Source organism: Myotis nattereri (assembly GCF_964212035.1).
Source record: "Myotis nattereri genome assembly, chromosome: 8".
NCBI classification, from domain to species: Eukaryota; Metazoa; Chordata; class Mammalia; order Chiroptera; family Vespertilionidae; genus Myotis; species Myotis nattereri.
In genome coordinates, this window is record NC_138083.1 from 24,418,639 (window position 1) to 24,441,783 (window position 23,145).

The window sequence follows — 23,145 nt, forward strand, 5'->3', positions numbered from 1 at the left end:
AAAAACAGCCACAGACAATAAGCAAATAAATAGGCATAGCTATGTTCCATTAAAACTTTATGAACAAAACAGGTAGTAACTTGATTTGGCCTTGTCTATTTTCCTAGAGTGAGACAATTTTGAGACAAAACCTTGCCTTTGCAGCAAATAGGCTAGAATGTAACACGTCCTATAGTGGCTTCCATCAGACACTAACAAACTGTTGGAAGAATGAAGTTGACTCGCACATCAGACCACAGACCAGCATAAGAATGAGCTTTGTTGAAATGGGGTGGGAGGGCATTCCTTCCACTTTTAACACAGCATTTGCTTATGGAGGTACTTACATAAACTAAGATATTTATCATTGGTAGTGGTTGTTTGCTTCCTGGATATAATAATTGCTTGCTTGCTTTTGTTTGTTGTGGTTAGTTCAGTTTCAAGGAAGAAAGACAAAAATTTCTATGTAGAACAGATGCTAAGAGTCAGGAGAAGGGAAATAGTAAACCAATTAGAGAGCTCCTCAAGGGCAGGGATCTGGCCCCATCCAGAAAGCCAAATTCTCCATCTGGAAATAATCCCATTGCAAATTAGAGTCACCTGGGGAGCTTTGCAAAACCCTGATGCCCAGGCTACACCCCAGGGCAATTAAATCAGACTTCCTGGGGGCAAGAATCAAGCATCAGTAGTTTTTCCACCTCCTTACCTAAGAGCAATGAGCAACCAAATTTGAGAATCTGGGTTCTACAGTCTTGGCACCTCTTCTAGACTCCATCTGTGGTCTGGACCATCCCTTGCATGCATGTTCCCCATGCACCCAAACTAACCTTCTGAGAATTCATCAGTTCCAGGTCTATCCTTCCTTGGAAGTCAATAATGTGTAACGATGTGATAATCTCTCTGAATGCCGACATAGCCCTTTGCTATGAACGTCAATATTTGTCAACTTGGAAGTTCATTCCTCTTTTCAAAATCTCATTTTTCTTTTCAGTATTCAGCTACAGTTTTATCATCTCTATCCAGAGTAGTTTATTTTGAAAAATCAATACTGTTTCGACTGAAGTATTCCTTCTGTTCAGGATAAAAAATGATTAGCCAGGATTATCTTAAGGCAGACTTCATAAAGAACATATTCAACTTTCTTATAGATAAAATAATCTTATAATTAAGTGTCCTATGGACATGCCACTAACCTCAAGTCAATATTTTATTAATTTTCCTTTAAATTGGTCACAGAAGCATGGCAAACAGCCTTAGGCTCTCTAATTGATCAGATATGTTCCCCTGTTTCTTTACCCTGATGGGTGAAAATTTAAGCCAAAAATATGTTTAGAGATCATGTGGTTTCATGCCTTCTTCTCCTTTCATAAATAAACTAATGGCTAAAAGTTAAGTGGCTTTCTCAGTGTATTAGGAAAACACATTTCTACTAATATGCACTTTAGAGAGGCAAGAGTCTTGCTTTCAGATGAAGGGCTCTGTGGGCTCCTAGGAAACAGTTGGCACGGTGCACAAATGATGTTCTGTCTTGTTCTCTCAGCCCCCTACCTTTTGCTGCACCACTTCAGGGACTGTGGCTTCGGAATGACAGTAGACTCACTCCATGAGTCTCCTCAAATCTGTCCTTGCAGATTCCTAGTTTTTCTATTTAGTCCACCAGCTGTCCCCAGGTCATTCTTGACCCTCATCTGCTTGTCTTGGGTTACAGAATCTCCAGGCTCTCAACTTCTCTAGGGCTTCCCCGCAGGCGCCTCCTGGAACTAACAGGTAGGAGCGTACACAGCTAGAAGGTTTCTTATGGAGCAGGAAACCCCCTGCTAGAAAAGGCAGCTGTTCCCTACTAACTTTTCTATGGCCAAGTCTCTCTCTCCCATGATGTTTCTCAAAAGCCTTCCAAGTCATTACTATCTGGGGGACCAGCAGAGAGACCATCAGACTAAACATCTGTCCCAAAGCTGATCCTGCACATGGAAATGAATTGTCACTAACCCTTCTGGGTCCAAGACCCAAACTGAGGTCCTCTTGCACGGTGACACTTGAGCTAATAGAAGGAGAGTGAGTTCCGTGAAGCAGAGCAGAAACTTCGTTCTTTGATAAAGGGAGAAGGGTGAGCTCATGCTCTAACAACACCTTCTCCCTGACTGGGAGGTAGCTTTCTGTTCTTGCCCAAGTTCCATTATACCCATAAAAATATCAAACATATAGTAATAATAATACTGTTTTGTAATGGAGTAAAATAAAATATAGAAGAAAAAAGTCCCAGATCAAGATCTGGAGACTTGAGTTCTCATGTGTCTACCTCTCAGGCTCTCAATTATGGTTTGAAAACTGCTTACTTTCCTCTAGCCGGTATGGCTCAGTGGTTGAACCAGGAGTTGTGGTTTAATTCCAGGTCAGGGCACATGCCCAGGATTGCAGGCTCAATCCCCAGTGCAGGAGGCAGCCAATCAATGTTTCTCTCTCATCATTGATGTTTCTATCTCTCTCTCCCTCTCCTTCTCCATTCTTCTCAGAAATCAATAAAATATATATATTTTAAAAGAAAACTGCTTACTGTATAAGGTTGTTGTGAAGAATACAGGCTTAATATTGCACTTTAAGGTTATAGTTATTATCTATCCTAGCCCTTCCCACAATGATTTTTGATTCTCTTTTAGATAAGGATATGAAAGATCAAGATTAGGTCTAAGTAAAATTGTGAAATAGATGAAGTCAGCTTCCCCATCTCATTGAGCCCTTTGAGTATTTTTTTATCCCATTAAAGCCTTGGTTTCAATAGGTCTCAGTATTATCTGGCTGACATCTGGTCTTAGCAACATAGGAATTTAGACATGGTGTGTGTGTGTGTGTGTGTGTGTGTGTGTGTGTGTGTGTGTACACACACATGTATCGCTATGGAGAGCAGCTTTAGAGAGCAGCCAGATTTTACAGCATCTTTGAAATCTCCTCCAACCTTCTTTCTCTCTCCTCTACTCTCTAATGATGTAAAACCAATGAGCTTGAGAACAAAAACAGAAGAACTGGGAGTCAGGATTTCCTACTGCCTCTTGCCACCCACAGGCACTATTCCCTCCCTTCTGGACCAAACAGACAGAAGCCAGAACAGGCTGTTCTTGAGCAATTCGCTCATTTATGCTTCATGATCCTTTTGAAGCTTGAGGCTGAAGGCTAAATGGCTCTAAGTCCTTAGATTGGACAGAGTAAAATTTTGCAGTGTTCATTCATTAAAGCAATAACTTCACTGCTATAAAATTCCTTGAGGTACTCATTATTCCAAATGCTGTTAATAATTACTTAAAAGTTAGATATGCTATAATAGCAAAACTGTAAAACCAAAATGGAAGAATAAGCACTGTAAATGATAAGATGACATATGAAGTTATAACTCATTTAAGATATAACACTCCACATTCAGAATATTCACACCCATAAGTAATGAAATAGAAAGAGTCCAGAAATGTTTTCTTTCTTTCTCTATGCCTCCCCATACCCCCACCTTTGGAAGCAAAATGGAGAACATGATTTTGTACAATAGTATAATGAAAACATTATACTTTGCACATCTGGGACAGTAAATATAATTTTAGTCATTTTCCACAGAAAGCAGGAGGAGGAACTAACATTTATTGGGCACCTAGAGCTTTATACACAACTGAAAATTTATTACTCATAAAGAACATGATAATCTATAATAATAAAAGGGTAATATGCTAATTAGACCAGATGTCTTCCAGACATCATTCCGGACATCCTTCCTGATGAAGCCAGGGCCAGAGGGAAGCCAGCCCGGGTCCCAGGTGCCTGCCGGTGGCTGGAGGAGGGAAGTAGCCAAGTTCCAGGTGCCTGCCTGCAGCTGGAGGAGGGAAGCCCTGGTCCCAGGTGCCAGAGGAAAGCTGGTGCTGGTAGCTGGGGGAAGGAAAGCCTCTTCTTGCATGAATTTTTGTGCATCAGGCCTCTAGTATTAAATAATCACTATTGTGCATTTGAAAGAATTAGGGCTCAGAGAATTCTAAAACATTGTTCAAGTCCACAGAGTAGAACTGGATTTGAACTCAGGTTTATCTCATTTCAGAGCTCTTCTTTATCTCCTTTTCTTAAGATCTTTTAATTGAAGCATAATATTCATGCCAGAAAATATGCTGTAAAATGCTAACAATATTTACTTAGTAATCATTTCATTTAATCAGTTCCAAAATTAAGAAACCAAGCATTACCAATACCCCAGAAACCTCCTGTATTCCCTCCTTAGCATTCGTCCCCACACAGTAAAACACTATACTTGCTTCCAGTACCATAGATTAGTTTTGTCTGGTTTTTTTTTTACTTACATAAATGTAATCGCATCGCAAGTTCTCTTTTGACTTCTTTTGCCCTACCTTAGGTTTCTGAAATTTATCATATTGTTATAAGTAGCTGAAAACCATTGATTCTCAATGCTGTTTTAAAAATACAAAATAATATATTTATCTATTCTATGGTGAGTAAACATCTGAGGTATTTCCTGTTTGGTGGTATTACAAACAATCCTGCTATGAACATTCTTGGTGAACTTATTAAACATCTGCTGGGTCTAAATCTAGAGTAGAATAATTGGGTCATGAAATATGCATAATATAAGCTTTATTGAATCCTACCAGACAGTTATCCAATGTGCCTGTACCAATATGCCTTTATATCAGTGGTATGTGACTGTTCAGTTATTCTTCATCCTTGTCAACACTTGTAATTGTCTTTTTCATTCAGCACATTTTAGGAGTATTGGTATTAAAATTCTGTTCTCTCTTGACTTTCTTATTCCACCTGTCTCCATTTTATTTGATGGTTTGCACTTTTTGAGGTAGCAAACCAGAACCACTAGGGCATTCATGGCCCCCAACTATGTAGCCAGGAGAAGCAATAAGCCTATGAATAAGACAGTGGAAACTTTGAGAACCAGTATCTTAATAACTGTTTCAAAAAAGAACAGATGAGAGGCAGTTAGTAGGAGTGCAACAGATTACAAAATCAGCCCTGATTCTCTACCCTGTGTCCACACCCTTTTGACAATATGACCTTGCTGCTCTTCCAATCAAGAGGCAGAGTGTGTTTCCCCAGCCTTTAAATATGGACTTGACTTCCAATTCTCTTTGGTCAGTAAAATGCAGCAGAAATAACAGTATGTCCGTTTGGCTTAGGCCTCAAGGTATCTTGAATGTTTCCACTTGCTTTTTTGTTTGTTTGTTTGTTTTGTTTTTAAATCTGCTGAGCCATCAAGTGAATAGCCCATGCTAGCTTGCAAGAGGATGAGAGGCACATGAACTTGCGTAGAGTCATCTCAGCTAAAACCATCCTGCTGTTCTGAAAGGAGACGCATGAGAGAGTTTCATTGAGATCAGCTAAGTCTAAGTCAGTTGCCGAGTCAACCATATACATATCTGTTGTTTCAATCCACTAAATATAAGAAGATTGGCAAAATGTCCTGTTTTACATATTACCCACAAAATGGCTCCCTGCTTCAGTCTGACACTGAATTTCTCTGCCCAGTATTATCTCCTCTTCCAAGGAAAGAAACTACTCTTGAATCTGTAGTGTTCCCCATATGATTCTTCTCTTCTTTAGTTTGACTCTACCATCCCTAATACCCTTGTAGAAGGTCTTTGGAGCAATCCCCTGCTAAATGCAAACTCCAAGAGGGAAAGCCCTGCTGAATAATCTAATTTACTTCTTTCTGGACAATGACTGCACATCAGTTTTCAAGTGCAGCCCTAAAAAGCCAGAATTACCTGTGTCAGCACATGTAGCTACCCTGAACTCTGATGTGCTGCCAAACAGTCCTCCTCCCAAAGCAATCAAACCATCCCTTTGCCAGTGATGAAAATGACTGCCTTTGATGTCTCACCAGCTCTGTGCTAAAACATTTCCAATAAAGAAAATGACTCTGCAAAATACTTCCTTGGTAGAGAGGCACTGTGGCAGAGTAGGCCCAAGCCTAAAAGACATAGGACTCGCCTGGTATATTGTTAAAATGAAGACAAGTAGGTCAGGCATGGGGCCTAAGATCCAGCATTTTTAAATAGCCCTTGAGTGATGGTGATGGTGCTGGTCCCTAGGCCACACTTTCAACAAGGGTCTAAAGCAGTGGTCGGCAAACTCATTAGTCAACAGAGCCAAATATCAACAGTACAACGATTGAAATTTCTTTTGAGAGCCAAATTTTTTAAACTTAAACTATATAGGTAGGTACATTGTTATTAACTTAATTAGGGTACTCCTAAGGCTTAAAAAGAGCCACTCTCAAGAGGCCAAAGAGCCGCATGTGGCTCGCGAGCCGCAGTTTGCCAACCACGGGTAGAGCATAGGTTTTAGAAAAATAGACCTATGACCCAATACATAGAGCCTCTGCTTTCTCATCTGCTAGTTAGATTGCTGTGAGATTTATGTTAGACTGTGTGAAAAGGAATAATCACAGCCCAAGCACACAGGCCATGGAGATGATATAGAGTTATTGCATCATGCAGAGATGTAGAGTTGCTCAATATTTGGCATGCAGTCTCTCTCCCTAGGAATGGGTCTTAATTCTTATCAGGATTTCTAAGGGCTCAGTATCAGGCAGCTTTTGATGTTTTCTGAGTCCCATCTTTATGTCCTGGCAGCATTGGAAGCAGGAAAGCAGAGGTAAAATACCAGTTATGGAATTTAGGTATTGTGGAGGGAGTCTTATTTATGATGAGGAAGATTAAAAGTAGGAAATCATACAAGGTTATGGTGAGTCTGGGTCCCATGATTACAAACCTATGCTATTTCCTCTTTTTCATGATTCTCATCCACATCACAGACCTATGTATCTGTTAGTCCTAGACATTTCCCCTTATATGATAAGTTTAAGTTAAAAGCAGAATGAATCTGCTACAAGTAAAAGCTCTCAGCAGTTTTTCAAATATACTTTTTTCATGCAAATCAAATAATCGGACAGCTAAAAGAGTCAGATTTTGCAGAACTTCTCCTTTGGATATGTTCACTTAATTCTTGCCACTCAAAGTATGATCCAGGGACAAACAGCATTGACATCATCTGTGTGTTTATTACAAATGCAGACTCTCAGATGCCCCATCAGACCTACTAAATAAAGATCTCTGGGGCAGGGCCCTGGATCTGTGTTTTAATAACCTCTCCAAGTGGTTCTGAGGCATGCTGAAGTTTGAGAAGTGTGCTTTAGGACCTCGGACCAACACCATCAAATAGTAACCCTTTCTTTGTTAGAAATGTAGGATATCAGACTTTTAAAAACAAATTACTGAACTAGAATCTGTTTTTAACAAGATCCTGAGGATATTAGTGTGCTCATTAAAGTTTGGGAAATAATGCTCAATGCTAGAGCATACCTTCGGACCAATCTACCCTCTGGGGAACAAATTTAGAGTTTCAGAAGCAGAGAGACTACAAATAAATTACTGGAAAAATAAAAAAGTCTAGATAGCACTGCCATTGCATTGCATTGAAGTAAAGAATGAATGGAAGCTTTAGGCATTAAGGTTCTGCCATTTACACGGCTGCTTAACCAACATTTGGGATGTACTGTACTGGTTTTAAGTGAAGTGAATTACAATGTTCTTGCTGGAGGACAATTAGAAATAATCCCCATCTTGGCAATAACAATGGGAAAAAAAAAGATCTGGTTTCTTTGTTCCCTCCCTCTTCCATTTGGATCAGAGGCCAGCAGAAAAGGGATAAGGTTTTCTTCTTTGGTATGGGTGATGCTTTATAGCACACATTTTTACTCAGGGCCCTGAATTTAAAACTGACTACTTCTGCCAATCTTGGTTTGCTTGAGGTCGTAGGTATAGAAAGATATTTCTCTGATTTTAAAAAGCACCTTCTGAAAAAGATACTTCAGTGGGACATACCAACCTTGCCCACTACTTGTGCTGCACAGGACTAGCCCACCAGTCCAGATCAGTAGCCATGCCTATGCTTGTTTTGGATTTTTTAAATGATCTGGAGAGAAATATGGGGAAAGTAAATTATTGGGATGTGTTCAAACTCTGCTACTGGCTCCTAACCACTCTTAATCATTACCATGTAATAATTTTTAAATTTATTCTATAAATAATTACATGCCAACAAATTGGATAACCTAGAAAATTAAATTCCTAGAAACACACAACCTACCAAAACTGAACCATGATTAAATAGAAAATCTGAACAAACCAATTGCTAGTAAGGACATTGAGTCAGTAATCAAAACCTCCCAACAAACAAAAGTCCAGGACCAGACAGCTTTGCTGGTAAATTCTACCAACCATTCAAAGAATACTTAATGCCAATATTTCTCAAACTCTTCCAAAAAAATAGGAGAGAACTGTTTCAAATTGATTTTATAAGGCTACCATTACCTGGTACCAAAACCAGACAAGGGTGGCATAAGAAAATGAAAATATAGGCCAATATCCCTGATTAACATAAGTGCAAAAATCCTCAACACAGTATTAGCAACTGAATCAACAATACATTAAAGGGATCATATACTACGATCAAGTGGAATTTATTCCAGGGATGAAAGAATGGCTCAACATTTCCAAATCAGTCACTCCTATATAATAAAAGTCTGACATCACCACAAGATGGCCACCCTCACGCTACCACAAGATGACCACCACAAGATGGCTGCCACAAGATGGCCAGCAGGGGAGGGCAGTTGTGGGCAATCAGGCTAGCCAGGGAGGGCAGTTGGGGGCAACCAGGCCTGCAGAGGAGGGCAGTCAGGGGTGACCAGGCCTGCAGGGGAGGGTAGTTGGGGGTGATTAGGCCAGCAGGGGAGCAGTTAGGTGTCAATCAGGCTGGCAGGGTAGTGGTTAGGGGGTGATTAGGCTGGCAGGCAGGCGAGCAGTTAGGAGCCAGCAGTCCCTGATTGTGAGAGGGATGTCCGACTGCTGGTTTAGACCTGATCCCACTGGCAGTTGGACGTACGCCAAGGGGTCCCAGATTAGAGAGGGTGCAGGCCAGGCTGAGGGACACACCTCCACCTCCCAGGCATGAATTTTGTGTACTGGGCCTCTAGTATGATATAACACATTAACAAAATGAAGGGTAACAATCACATGATTATATCAATATATGCATAAAAAGAGCATTTAACAGAATTCAACATCTACTTATGATAAAACTCTCAACAAAGTGCATATAGAGGGAATATATCTCAACATAGTAAGGCCATATATGACAAGCCTCAGCTAACATCATACTCAATGGTGAAAAGCTGAAAGTGTTAATTTGGCACTTCAGTAAGTGGTGCTGGGAAAATTGGATAGCGACAACTAAGAGAATAAAACTGAATTACTGTCTTACAACATACACAAAAAATTAACTTAAAATGGATTAAAGAGTTGAGCATAAAACCTAAAACCATAAAACTCCTAGGGAAAAAAAAAAAAAAAAAAAAACAGGTGGTAAATTAATTGACATAAGTCTTGGTGATTATTTTTAAAATCTAAAAGCAAAAGCAAAAATAAACAAGTGGGACATCTTCAAACTAAAACATAGCAAATAAAACCATCAAAAAATGAAAAAGCAACCTATTAATGGTAGAACATATTTGCAAGTCATATATTTGATAAGGGACTAATATTAAAAAAAATAAAAAGAACTCATACAGCCCTGGCCAAGTGGCTTAGTTGGTTGGAACATCATCCCATACACCAAAAGGTCATGGGTTTGATTCTGACCAGGGCACATACCTAGGTTATGGGTTTGATCCCCAGTTGGGGCACCTATGGGAGCAATCGATAGAGTTTTCTCTCTCACATCAATATTTTTCTCTTTCTGCCTTCCTGTCTCTCTAAAATCAGTACCTCGGGGGAGGATTAAAAAAAAGAACTCACACAACTCAATAACAAAAAATAATCCTAATTGAAAAGTGGGCCAAAGATTTGAATAGACATTTTTCAATGAAGACATACAGATGGCCAACAGATACATTTAAAGATACATATAAAAGTCATTTGCCTACTAGTCCAAAGTTTCCAAGAAGCAGATATTAAGATGTGATTAACCATTCAAAAATGTTATTAGGAGAACTGCCTTGGGGAAAAAAATGGGAAGGAAGGCTGGGAGAACTGTCAGACCATGATGGAGGTCAGACTTCTTTGGAGGAGGGAGGGAAGGAAGAAAGGTTGTGAAGAAGCATCCAAGATCACTGTGCTGAAGCTGTCAGTGAGTCCCTGAACAAAAGTAGGCAGTCAGAGATGTCTTCCAGAAATGGGCCTGCCTGAGATGAATTTCTGAAGCAGTTGAGATCCTCAGTCAACTGTAGGTGGAGGTCTGCAAGGCACATTTTTCAAAACCTTAACTTTCCTCCTCATCCCTCTAATCCTAACCATTCAGTGGTGCCCAGTATTAAAGGACCATAATCTAATCTATTTGGCATCTCATGGAAGGTTATATAAATGTGAAATACAGCCAATCTGCATTCCACATTATCAGAGCAAATTGTCAACTGTGTGTTTGCATGATAATTCTATGTTCTCTTTGGATAATTAATAATATTTTGGCATTGCCAATGCCAAATGGATGGAACTGGAGAGCATTATGCTAAGTGAAATAAGCCAGTCAATGAAAGAAAAATACCACATGAGCTCACTCATTTATGGATAATAAAGGCCGCTATAAAAATAGATACAGAGGCAGAGCAGCATCGAACAGACTGTCAAACTACAGCAGGAAGGCCGGGGAGGGTGAGGGGAGGGGGTACGAGATCAACCGAAGAACTTGTATGCATGCATATAAGCATAACCAATGGTCACAAGACAATGGGGGTTAGGGGAGGCCAGGAGAAGGTCAAGGAGGGGGGGGGGGAAAGGAGACATATATAATACTCTTTGTAATACTTTAAGCAATAAAACAATATTTAAAAAAAGATATAAAAATAATATTTTGGCATTGTTATGTAAATCTTGGACAATAGAATCATGATTCTTGACTACAGTGTTGAATGTCATTGGCTAGCCTTCTAGAAGGTAAGACGTCAGTGTGGTGTAGAAAGTGCAAAGTGACATGTATCTCGCCTTGAAACACACTTGCTGGCGGTAAGGATTTTTTTTTTTTTTTTTGAGCAGTTCTCTGAGGTTTCCTTGCCTTAAACTCTCCTCTGACATGCTCTTTTTGTACATTTTCCAATAATGGGGATCGAAAGAGACATCAGTGTAGCACACTAAAGATGCCCAATTTCAATTAAAAATAAAGTGCAAAAGATTCTAGGATCAAGAAGCAGGAGGCATGAGTTTAAATTTTGGTACCTTTTTGCATGACCTTGAGCAAGTCACTTAATCTGTTTTCAAAGCTGTAATTTTCATCCTTTGGAAATGGAGATAGTAGTACTTAATGCAGTTCACTTGATAGATTAGTTGTGCTTATTAAATTACATCATTATTTTGAAAAAAATTTGAAATGCCATACAAAGGAAAGATGATTATGTGAGTTGGACTTGAGTCCTGTTAAGGACAATAGTTTAATTTAAGGACACAAATGGATTAGAACTGGAAACAGAAAGCCCCAAGGAAATGGAGTAGAACTAAGGGTTGGCTGTTATCTCTCTGCCTAGGTAAACTTAGGCAGATTTAAGGGAAGATTCCTCTCTTTTCTATATTTCTTAATTTAAATTGTGGCCTGTTTGGAGCTGAAGGGAAGGGCTCTGGACTTGAGATCACTCACTCCTCATGGAAGACGCCTCTGCCAGGCAAAAGCTGGGGTTATTTCCTTAGGAAGCAGTTTGGCCCAGGGTATTTCAGTAAGAAGGGGGAAATTGGGCATGACTGGCACTGTTATAGACCCAACAGGTGCAGATTATAAGTTGGCAAAGTAATATCATTGGTATAAATTAAACTGTTGAAAAGAAATCTAGAAGCATGACCTAGCTCTTCTCTTTCCAATCCACATGACTTGGTACAAATCACAGTTTCCTTGCTGTGGATAAAAATGGATTATTGGGAAATGCAAATCAGATAATTTACATGAAAATATGTTATAAACTCTGAGACGCAAAGAATGACTACCAGTGCTTTAAAAAGAATAGAAGCAAGCAAGCTGAGGTACTAACTTGCCAAGGAAGTGAATAAAAACCAGTGAAGAAATTCGCTCAGTGGTGAGTAGAAAACATGCCACATTCAAGAAGGCTTTTTATAACATGCAAAATTTTTGACAAATGACAAATAGAAATAATAGATGATTAAGTAAGCAGTGCTATGGTGATGGTAAAGACAATCCACTAATCTTTTCATAAAAGACAAATGACAAAATTGGGATTTCTTTTAACAAAGAATTGAGAGGACCTTTAGAAATCAAAGAATCAGATTGTAACGTCGGAAGCATTGGTCTCTGTAAATGTAATCCCCTTTTAAAAAGCTGTTTTTTTTTTTTTTTTTTGGAAGGCTTGCTGGTTGGCAGATAAGCAAAACTCAGAGCATATTCATGAAAGAACACACTGAGGGCTAGCAAAGACCTTGGGGACAGAAGACTAGCATCCTGTGCTGCTTCTAACTTGCTGTCCAATGCAAGGCTATTTATTTCCATTCTCTAGGCTTCTATTTGCTCAGCTGTAAAACTGTCTGTAGCCAAGGACTAATGCTGATATCCTTTCTATCTCTAATAGACTCTGATTTCAAGGAACTTAATCAGATCAGAGCCTTAGAAACCTTTTTTGCTCCCTTCAGAAATGTTAAGCAACATTAAGCATATTAAATATGATAATGTTGGTATAGCAGTTTTCTAGTAATGACAATATTGTAACAAATCACCCCCCAAAATTTGGTTGCTTAAAAACAACCACCATTTATTATTTTCACAAGTCTATAAGTGGACTGGACAAGTTGGCTGATGCAGCCTGAGCTTGGTTGCTCTTGACAGGGCTCATTCACATGTCTGTAGTCAACTGGTGTGCAGCTGGGGTTGGCTGGTTTAATTTGAAACTGGGACAGGAGGAATGCCTTGGTCCTCTCACTAATGACTGGGGTCTCTCATCTTCCAGCAGCCTCCACTGGGCTTTTTCAGGTTTGTCATTGTCAGGTTTCATGAAAGAGAATGGAAGAACCCAAGACCCTTTGAGCTTAGGCTCAGAGCTGACACATTGTCTCTTCCATTGAATTGTTCTGACCAAAGTAAATCATAAAATCAAACCAGATTTACAGGTAAGGAAGTAGACTTCACCATTTTATAGGAGGAGCTAAAAAAAATCATATTGCAGAAGTTCATGGGACAACATTGATGAAGAATTGGGAAATTTTGGCCATGAATCAGCACAATTAAATGGTATCTGGATATGTTTTCTAGAACATTTTGCTATATATATATATATATATATATATATATATATATATATATATCCTATATAATAAAAGGGTAATATGCAAATTGACCCTAACAGCAGAATGGTAATAACTGGTCACACACTGACCACCAGGGGGCAGACGCTCAATGCAGGAGCTGCCCCTTGGTGGTTGGTGCGTTTCCACAGAGGGAGCTCTGCTCAGCCACAAGCCAGGCTGATGGCTGCCAGCACAGCGGTGGTGGCGCGAGCCTCTCCCACATGCTCAGCAGTGCTAAGGATGTCCGACTGCAGTTTAGGCCTGCTCCCCCTGGCAAGTGGACCTCCCCCAAAGGCTCCCGGGGAGCCAGAGGGATGTCTGACTGTCAGCTTAGGCCCGATCCTCTGGGGAGCGGGCCTAAGCCAGCAGATGGACATCCTCCAAGGGGTCCCAGACTGCAAGAGGGCACAGGCCAGGCTGAGGGACCCCCCCCAAGTACACAAATTTTTGTGTACATATATATTCCTCACCTGAGGATATGCTTAGAGAGAGGAAAGGAGAGAGAGGAAGAGAGAAACATCAATGTGAGAGAGAAATGTCAATTGGTTGCTTTCCATATATACTCTGACCAGGGACCAAACCTGCAACCCAGGTATGCACCCTGACCGGGAATTGAACTGGCAACCTTTTGGTGCACAGCACGATGCTCACTAACCGAGCTGGTCTAGCTGGGCTGCAATATATATTTTTAAAATCAGCCAATTTAAAGTTTCACTCACTCATAGCCAGGGGAAGCACAAGTAGTCGCAGACTGTTCATCCTTTTCTGAAAAATTCTAAGAACAAACACAAAAACAAGGACATGGCATTTGCATATGGGATAGCAGGTTACTGGCTTGTTTATCTCCTTTCAAAAGCACTGGTAGATTCCCAGATGATCATAAAGGCTCACTGCTTTTTCTCCCAGTTCATAAATGACAATCCAGAGTTTTTTCTAGTGCAGTATTTCTGAAAACTGCAACAAAAGCAAATAATTTTACAAGAACATGAGCTGAAAAAACTGCCACTATGCTAGCTCAAAAGTCCTGAAGCGCCTCTTACCATGTTGAAGTTGAGTGTTACTATGCCCTAGAGATGAAGACATCACTCTTCCTCCAGCTCTCTAGTTGCACCAGCCCCATTTCCAGTGCTCGATAAGCGCAAGTGGCAGTGGAGAGCACAGATACAGAACACCTCTGTACTGCGGAGAGTCCTGATGGAGGAGAAAGGGGTTTGAAACCACTATCTGGAGAGGGCTGGTGCAAGTGGGGCATTGGCCAGCCCTGGGTATTAATGAAGGAACCAGCCACCTGTGAGAAAAAGCAATGATTGTCCAGAATGAACATCATGACCCACGTAGTTTGGCCCAAGTTCCCCTGACTACAAATTGACTCAGTGACCTTGGGCAACATACTGTGTTTCTTTAAATATTAGTTTGTTCTTGAGGAAAATAAAGGGGTTAGGGTAGATCAGGGCTCCTCAAACTCGCATATGCACATGAATCACGCAAAGATCTTGTTACAATGTATATTCAGAGAGAGCAGGTGAGTGAGGCCTGCTGTTCTTCCCAGCTCTCAGGTGATGCCAGTGATGCTGATGCTGGCCCAGGGTCTGTTCTGTGACAAAAGACTAGTGGGTCATAAAGTCATTGGATAGTGCCTCCGAAAACATCCTTACAAATTCTGTATTTTAATTCTGTCCTTAAGGTCCTATCCATCTAGAATCCCTGAATTCTAGAAAAAGGTCCATTCACATCCATAAAGGGGCACTGGAAGAATTTAATGCTCATTTGAATAGTTCTATAAAACAACAACACAGTTCCCTTAGAAGGAAAGGCTTGATTCCTGTCCATTGACCTATGTGAAGTAAAGAGCACTTATAGTTCACATATTCCACTTAGTAGAGACGGGGTTCCTCTCTCTCTCTCTCTCTCTCTCTCTCTCTCTCTCTCTCTCTCTCTCTCTCTCTCTCTGAAACCAGCTCACGTTTAATTATGACATTTTAAAATTGTACAAGTGTTTTGAAATCTGCCCTCTCCCCCAATGCTGTCTCTTTAAAATGACAGAAAAACACCAATCGCAGGTTTAGGTTTAATAAGTTTACCCTTTCAGTTCTGATTTGCAGCACCCAATATCCCAGGCAGACCCCACAATGGCCGACAGAAAATTTCAGACCTGCAGAGTTTAAAAGTTCGGGTTCTCTGAGCATTCTGTGTTGCTGTGGCGCTTGTCCAAAACTGCTACCTCCCTGTAGTTGGGGGAACATTAAATGTACCAGTGAAAAAAGCTTTTTCCCCTTTAAGGGAAAGAAAAAAATCACTTCTTAAAACCTAGCAGATCTGGCTGTGAGGTCTTTCCTCCTGTCCCATCTCTTCAGGCTTACTTTTTACAGTGGAGCAAGAGAGACCAAAATCTAACCTGAGCTATAAGAAACAAGACAGTGATGGCTATAAAAAGAGTGACTAGTAGTAACAGATACTCCTTTACCTCCCACATCCAATGTACGTGCTTCACAGAAAAACAACAAAAATAACCGGTCCACAAAATACAATAGCTAGAATTTCAAAATCCATTCATCCAAGGATGATGGAAGGCAGAAAGGGGAGGTGGAAGGGCAAATGGCACGGGGAGAAAAAGTACTTCAATCAGTCCAGGCGCGGGGGGCTGGCAAATGCTAGAAAAGAGCTGCAGAAAAACCTGTGGGCCTTTCAGACTCATAAGTGTTAAAAATCCCATTACTGGTGTCAGTCAGGAAGATTGTGCCTTACGTGCACCGGAGACAAAAATCCCAATTCCTCAGAAGGGAGCATGCAGAGGGCCCTTGGCAGAGCAGGTGCTGCCTTCCCTGGTGGAGGTGATGAACAAGGAAAGAACTGCACAGCCTCCTTCCAATCCCACTCATTCCCCCTGGGGGGCAGGTGACTCAGTGGCCTGCAGCAGCCTTCAGTTTGGCAGGAGACGAAGGTGGCGAAGGGAACTTCTCTGCAGAGGTTGAGCTACTCAGGGCAGACTGCAGGTAGACCATCTTGTAGAAGAGTCTGTTGCTTAAGAAAACCACCAAGGAGAAGAAGCGCAACTGGAAAAGGTAAGCTTTGCCAGGGGTCTTTGCTTCACTGGCGCTAATAATGAATACAGGAAAGAGGGTAGAGAAGAGCCAGCCACTGATAAGGGATGAGGACTGCATTGCTGTGAGGAAAGCCAGAAGTACACCGAATCCAAAGTAGTAAGGCCAATTCCTCTCTATGTTTGACAACCGCTGGTGCATTTAAATGCCTTTATTGAACCGACGATATTCAAAGCAGTATAGTGAGGAGAGAAGGGACATGCAGGAGACTAACCAGCTGACCGACAAGATGAATGGGAAAGAGACTCACAAACATCCCCCGGATGAGGAAAATAGCCTGAAGCAGAAGGTTGGAGAGCATTTCAGCAATGATTTTGCTAACACTAGGGAATGGGTGAGGCTTTCTCCCTGATACCTCCAATGCCAGGGCAGCTATATCTTGGAACCAAATGGCATTCACAACTTTGCTAAGCACAAACAGGGGGAGCACCCAGAGAGCACTGAACATTGACTTGAGGAAGAATTTCAGCCACAACTAAACATCTCCATGTAGAGGCGGACCACCAATAATTTGGGCAGTTACTGACTGAAGTACAGGAATAGCCACTCTATAAAACAAGAGGAAACTGCATACTCCACTGTTCCAAGCACAGCCCTGAAAAATTCTACTAACGATACGTGGCTTACTCTCTTGCTTCCTCTCTATGCTCTGGGCTCTCCTTTGCGCCAGGACACTATTTGTCATTCTTTGATGTTGTTCCTCTCTCTTTTGCTGAATTAGCACATCGAGCTTTGAAATGGTACAAATTTCCCAGATGGAGCCTTTGTTTCCCCCAGAGGAGTCTCTTGCTTATATCCTTCCGTGGTCTCCAGAATATGTAACTGGACAATCAGTGGGTCCATGCTGCCTGTCACTACTTGAGCCAATTAAGCAGAGATGGTTGAATCACATATGAGCTTTTATTCCAATACTGCCGGCAGTATGGGAGAGCAGCCCTTCATCCACAAACTCTGCCCTTGAGATGGGGTAATCTTTACATTCGCTTTAAACCACCTGCCCAAGGCCACTCTTCTCAAGTGTTCATTGTATACAGTGTAATATACTAGTAGCTATTCTTATTTATAATTGGCAAACAGAGCAGTAGAGAAGCAGCACATAATTATACACCAAGTGAGAGCTGCCCAGAGGCAGTGGTTGGAAGTCTTTCAATATTTCTCCATGTGGGTAAGTACAGTGGCTGGTAGAACAATATACCATATATATACATATACATATACATATACATATACATATACATATACATATACATATATATGTATATATATGTATGTATATATATATGAAATCTACTACTATATAGCGCACTTCCCCCAACCCCCTCGTGTTCTCTCAAGCTCATAGCTCATTAGTTTTTAATCTAAGACCTGCTTCTTTCTCATGAATCAAATGATGAGTGCTTTTATTGAGCAGTACTAGCAGATGCTACGCTCTGACCTCTTTATGGGAGCGGGTTTGTCCTAAATGGGTGGGCATGTTTTCTGCATTTGCAACTTGGATTTCAAGGCTGCGAATAATAATGCAGAGGAAGCTGGAGTACTGAAGAAAAGAATAAAGAGCAAAGAACTAAAACCAACAGGGAAGGGCAATTACAAGGTGTATTAATGTACACTCTGCAGAGGGAGGGATTTATTACACTTTCAGGTTTTGTGTCTTGTTTAGTTTTGTTTTTTACATGAAAGGTAAGGGGGAAGGAACTGATATTTGTCAGTCTGAATTGGATAGTGCAGTTGCAAAGAATAAAGGGAGCTTTTAGAAAGTGGGCAGCTGTGGCGGAGCCTGAAGCCATGGTACTTGATACTGCAATATACCCTCTTAGTGATTCAGAGCAGCTTTGGAGAACAGCAGGGGAGGCATTCAGAGTGGAGAACAATGGCACATGTCAAGAGTGAAAGAAAGAATATAGAGTTTAAAGGACTGTTGATTGACAAGTAGGGCACATCAAAGAGAAAAAAATCATCTCAAGTATTAATGATTATAATGCTAGTAGAGATCAATAAGTATAAGAAGAAACTATAGCAAAAAAAAAAAAAGCCAATAGCATTCAATCTTTAAAGCAAATACAGAAGAACTGAAAAAGAAGAAACTGGTCAAAGACTCAGTCATCACTTAATCTATTCTGATTTTTCTGCTGTGTATTTTGTTACTCAGCTAATCAATCAAAAGGAAGTTTCATAAGTGTGTTTGAAATTATACAGTGGAAATATTTTGGAGGAAGCACAAGATGGGGCTCATGTATAACCCACAGCAAATCCAGCCTCAGAGACAATATCAGAATGTGAGTTGTTGTTGTTTTTTTTCTTCAGTGTGAGCTTTTGCAATCTCTCTGTAGGAAACCTTTTGACTATTCAGAATCTACATCATTTGGGTCCTCTGGGCTAGTTTTCACTTCTCACTTCCATTCTGTTCCCCACACAGGTGTGGATATGCAAAGCTTCCTCTGGCAGATTGGGAGGTAGGGCTGGAAGGAAAAACCCTGTTTCTGGAAACTTGCTCAGGCTTGCTCAGGACCAGGGTGGTTTAGAAGCTCAGGGAGAAATGTTGAAATCAGTCATTGCAAAATCGCTTTTGCAATAAGTAATGAATAAAAACTGAAGGGAAATCTCTTTCCTCCTCAAAGTAAAAATCTTCCATAGACCTTGTCTAAACAGCTCCTCATAATAGAACTTTAAAGACAACATAAACTGAAGTGTTTCCCAGGGCCAAGGCCAGAACCTCCGGCCATCTTCGATGGATTCACTCCTTCAGTAAATATCTGTTAAAACCTGGGATGTGGTAATTCAGCCCTGGACAGTGCAGAAGAACAGGAACACGGTGACTCCCTTCCCACTCGGACAGTCAATTGTTCTCAATTGCTCCTCAATTGTTCCCTGGCCCTGGTTATTTTCATCATAACATCTGAATTCTGTTATTTTGAAAAATGGGGTCTCTCTCAACCCACTCCAGTATTACTGTGATGATCCATATGAATTGTTCACTGCTGTATGGCCAGCATTTAAAATAGTGCCCATATAGAGTAGTATCTTAAAAAATTGTTTATTAAAGGACTGAATGACAATGATGTAAACCACCCCAAAACCTTCCAGTTCAAATACAATACAGGGGTGGGCAAATAGGTTTACAGGTATGGGTACACAAAACAATTTATTCTTGTATCATTATTTATTGATTATTATATTATTTCCTTGTATTACAACTGTAAACATATTTTGCACATCCTTGCATTATACATAAAGAAAAAACTACAAAGAAGTGAAAGACTTCAAAGATAAATCAGTAACTTTCTACAGTAGTTAAGTTTTCAAAAGATCACTTTGAATAAGACCTTCAGAGAAAACTCTCCCCAGCACCTAAACAACTTCCATTTGTGGATTCAAATTGGTGTGAACAAATTTAAATAATTGTGAAAGGAATAGCTAACTCTTTTTTTAAATGACATTCTGGAAATAATATGTTTTGATAAACAGAAAAATGACAAAGTCTAGAAATTATGCAAAAAAGGCACATGGGAATTGAATATGTGTCAAGAAATCATTTGAGATCAGCAAAAAAAAGTATTGAAGTGTTTAATAAAAAGCACCAGAAAAACTGGTTTGTCTTTTTAAAAATAAACATGTTTCTCTTTCTCTTTATTCCAATACAATTTGCATACAACTCGAATGCAATTAAAGATAAGGTTCTAGAAAGAGAACATTAGTAACTGGTAATATAATTTGTAGTGGGAAATCTATATAATTTTTGAATTAATATTTCAAAATCGAAAGAACTAAGTCACAGAGAGTTAATAAACAGGAAAAATATTTGTAATGCGTGTTACAGAGAGCTAATGCCCTCTACGTGTAAGGAGGTTTTATTAATCAATATGAAAAATACCAAAAGAATAAAAAAGGTGAAGCAAAGGCTAAAAATGGAAAAGAAATACAAAGGTTTTACAATAAATGAAATGACATTCAATCTTATACATAATTGAAAAATGCAAAATAAATTAACAAGCTATGATTTACTACCTTAAAAATGGCAAAAATGTGAAGATGTTTATTATACAATGTTGATTAGTCTATTGCAAAAATATGTGTTCCAATATGAAGTGTAAAAGGAATTGCTATGATCTTGAAGGGAAACTTAGCAGCACCTATGAAAATTAAAACAGGTGCACTTATTCCCACAAAACTGCTCTAAAAACTTTTAGATGTACTTCCATAAATACAAAAACATGGTAATGGTGAGAGAGAGTAAAGAGAAGAGAAGAAGAAAGAAGAAGGAAAGGGGATGAAGGAGAAGAAGAAGAAGCAGTAGCAGCTACTGCAAAATGTTTATTTTTAGACTGTTAAACTATATAGTGGAATGATATTCAATAGTTAAAGAAAGGAAGTAGTTGGGTATGTTGATATAGAAAGATTTCCAAAATAATAGAAAAAAGTCAGATGGTAACAGTGTTAAAAAACATATAAAAAAGAAAAGAAAATATCCATGGATTCTGGAAGAATGGATAAGAAATTATGTTGGTTAGTAAGTGATTATCATTCAGCTCAAAGCCCATCCTTCCACACTCTGTTTTGCTGGAGTTGGGACTCTACAAACCATGCTTCTCCTTTACCATTTGACTCCCTGTTAAATTCTGGTGATAGGATCACTGATCATGGTTTTCTTTAAGAAATAAGACTGGAGCCAGGAATATAAGGGAAATGCATCTTTCAAAACATGTCACATCAGTGAAAGTTCAGAATTCTGGAAACCTAGGAATCCCCCAGTGGAAAGTCCAAATGGGTGTGTGTGCATCACCAGTCTTTCCAGTTCCTGCACCTGTTAAGTATCCCTGGCATCCACTTTTTAAAGTTCTTCCTCAACTTTCCCCAGATTCTATATCAGCACAGGTATACCAGATGGACAAAATAGTAAGTAGACTGGGCTAGTGGGAGAACAAACTTCCAATTTTAGAAAATGAGTTAATTTGAAAATGCCACGCAAACATTTTCTAGCCACTGGAAGACAAAAAATAGATAGTATGGCAGTGTTTTAAAAATGTTTCTGACCCACAGGGAAAATGGAAAAAGTATATTTTGCATTATGAACTACTAAAACACATACACACTCAGTGAAACAAAAGTCTTATCAAACAATATCTTAACCTTAATAGTGTAATTCACTTTGATGTTTTCTTTTTTAAGTATTGTTTTATTTATGTTTTTAAATTTTTAAATATTTTCAATTACAGTTAATATTCAACTACTTGATATTTATTTCATTTTATTTTATTTCACTTCCTTTTTATTTCATTTTATTCTATATCATCAGAAAAAAAAAGACGCTAGTTTTGACACACAAAAATTTTATTTCATAATCTAATAAGGGTGTGAAACTACAATTTAAACAACACTGGCACAAAAGATCACATATAGATAACTCTCTAATCAGATTGAGCTGGGTCCTAAATGCAGGCTGATCCACTTAGAATCATTTTTCTCTAAACTTTGCCTGATCTGTAAAATGAGCCTGTTAATAGGTAAAATATACATGGTTAGAAAATGAAGTCATATAATGAGTGTAAAGTGTGTAACTTGTTAGGTCCATGGTGACACTGGTGGTCCATTTTCCATTTACTGAAAAAAAAAAACTTATTGAAGGAAACAGATGTGGCCCCTGCCCTCATGTAGCTTGTGTTCTGACTGTGAGGTCCATAGCTGAAAACTAGTGAAAACTATAGTCATAGTGAAAGGCCAATCCACTATAGCCTTTTACAAATGTTTCAACGAGTGAAGGCTTCTGTAGCACAAAGCCAGGAGAAAGGAAGCCACATAAACAGAAGGATCCATTTGTCATGAAGCCTGATTATCTTACTGTAGTGGTTCTCAACCACAGGTGATTTTATCCTCTAGGGCAGCAGTTCTCAACCTGTGGGTCGTCGCCTAAATACATCCTGCATATCAGATATTTACATTACGATTCATAACAGTAGCAAAATTACAGTTATGAAGTAGCAACGAAAATAATTTTATGGTTGGAGGTCATCACAACATGAGGAACTGTATTAAAAGGTTTAGAACCACTGCCTAGGGGATACTTTTTTGCTTACCTCAAGCGGTGGGAAGGGGAGACTGCTATTGGCACCTAGGGGTAGAGGCCAGGAATGCTGCTAAACATACTACAAGGCACAGGACAGGTCCCACAACCAAGAGTTATCTGGCCCCATGTCAATAGTGCCCAACTTGAGAAAGCCTGTGTTATAAGAACTGAACCATTATGGTTACTGGTGATTAGAGGCATCTTCAGAGACTTGGTGTGGGAGTTATTTTTACCTACTTGTGCAAGTCTCCAAGGTCCCAGTTTCAATGTCCTCATCTGCAAAATGGGTATAATAATATCTGATCATCTCCATAATTGGTTGAGAAGTGCAAATCAATCCAAAGATAAAAAACTTTTAGAAGTAGATTAGGTGGTCAATTTCAAATGGGTACATTATTATTATTATTTTTGGCCTTTCCATAAAATAAAATTGCCAGCAAACATCAAAGATTCTGTTAATTAAGAGAGATGTATTAAAAAACACAACCGTGGTATAACTATGGCACCAGCTAATTTTCATGACTCAGAATATGGCTCATTTGGCAGGGGTAGGGGTGGGGGGTGGAGGGGTTACAACATCACGGGTTCAAAAGGAAATCAAAATTAAATTAGTTTCTTACTAGTGCCAACATTCCAAATATCTGATGTAAAAATAAACATAGAATATGTT

General features: G+C 39.6%; 1 pseudogene across 1 annotated transcript; it reads right to left on the reverse strand.

Moving 5' to 3' along the window:
* Positions 1 to 16,213: 16,213 nt before the first annotated feature.
* On the reverse strand, positions 16,214 to 22,788 carry LOC308523687 (etoposide-induced protein 2.4 homolog; annotated as a pseudogene). The gene is made up of 2 exons: positions 22,713 to 22,788; positions 16,214 to 17,176 (listed from the first exon to the last, which is right to left on the reverse strand). The product of its transcript is annotated as an etoposide-induced protein 2.4 homolog (transcript).
* Between the last annotated feature and the right edge of the window lie 357 nt (positions 22,789 to 23,145).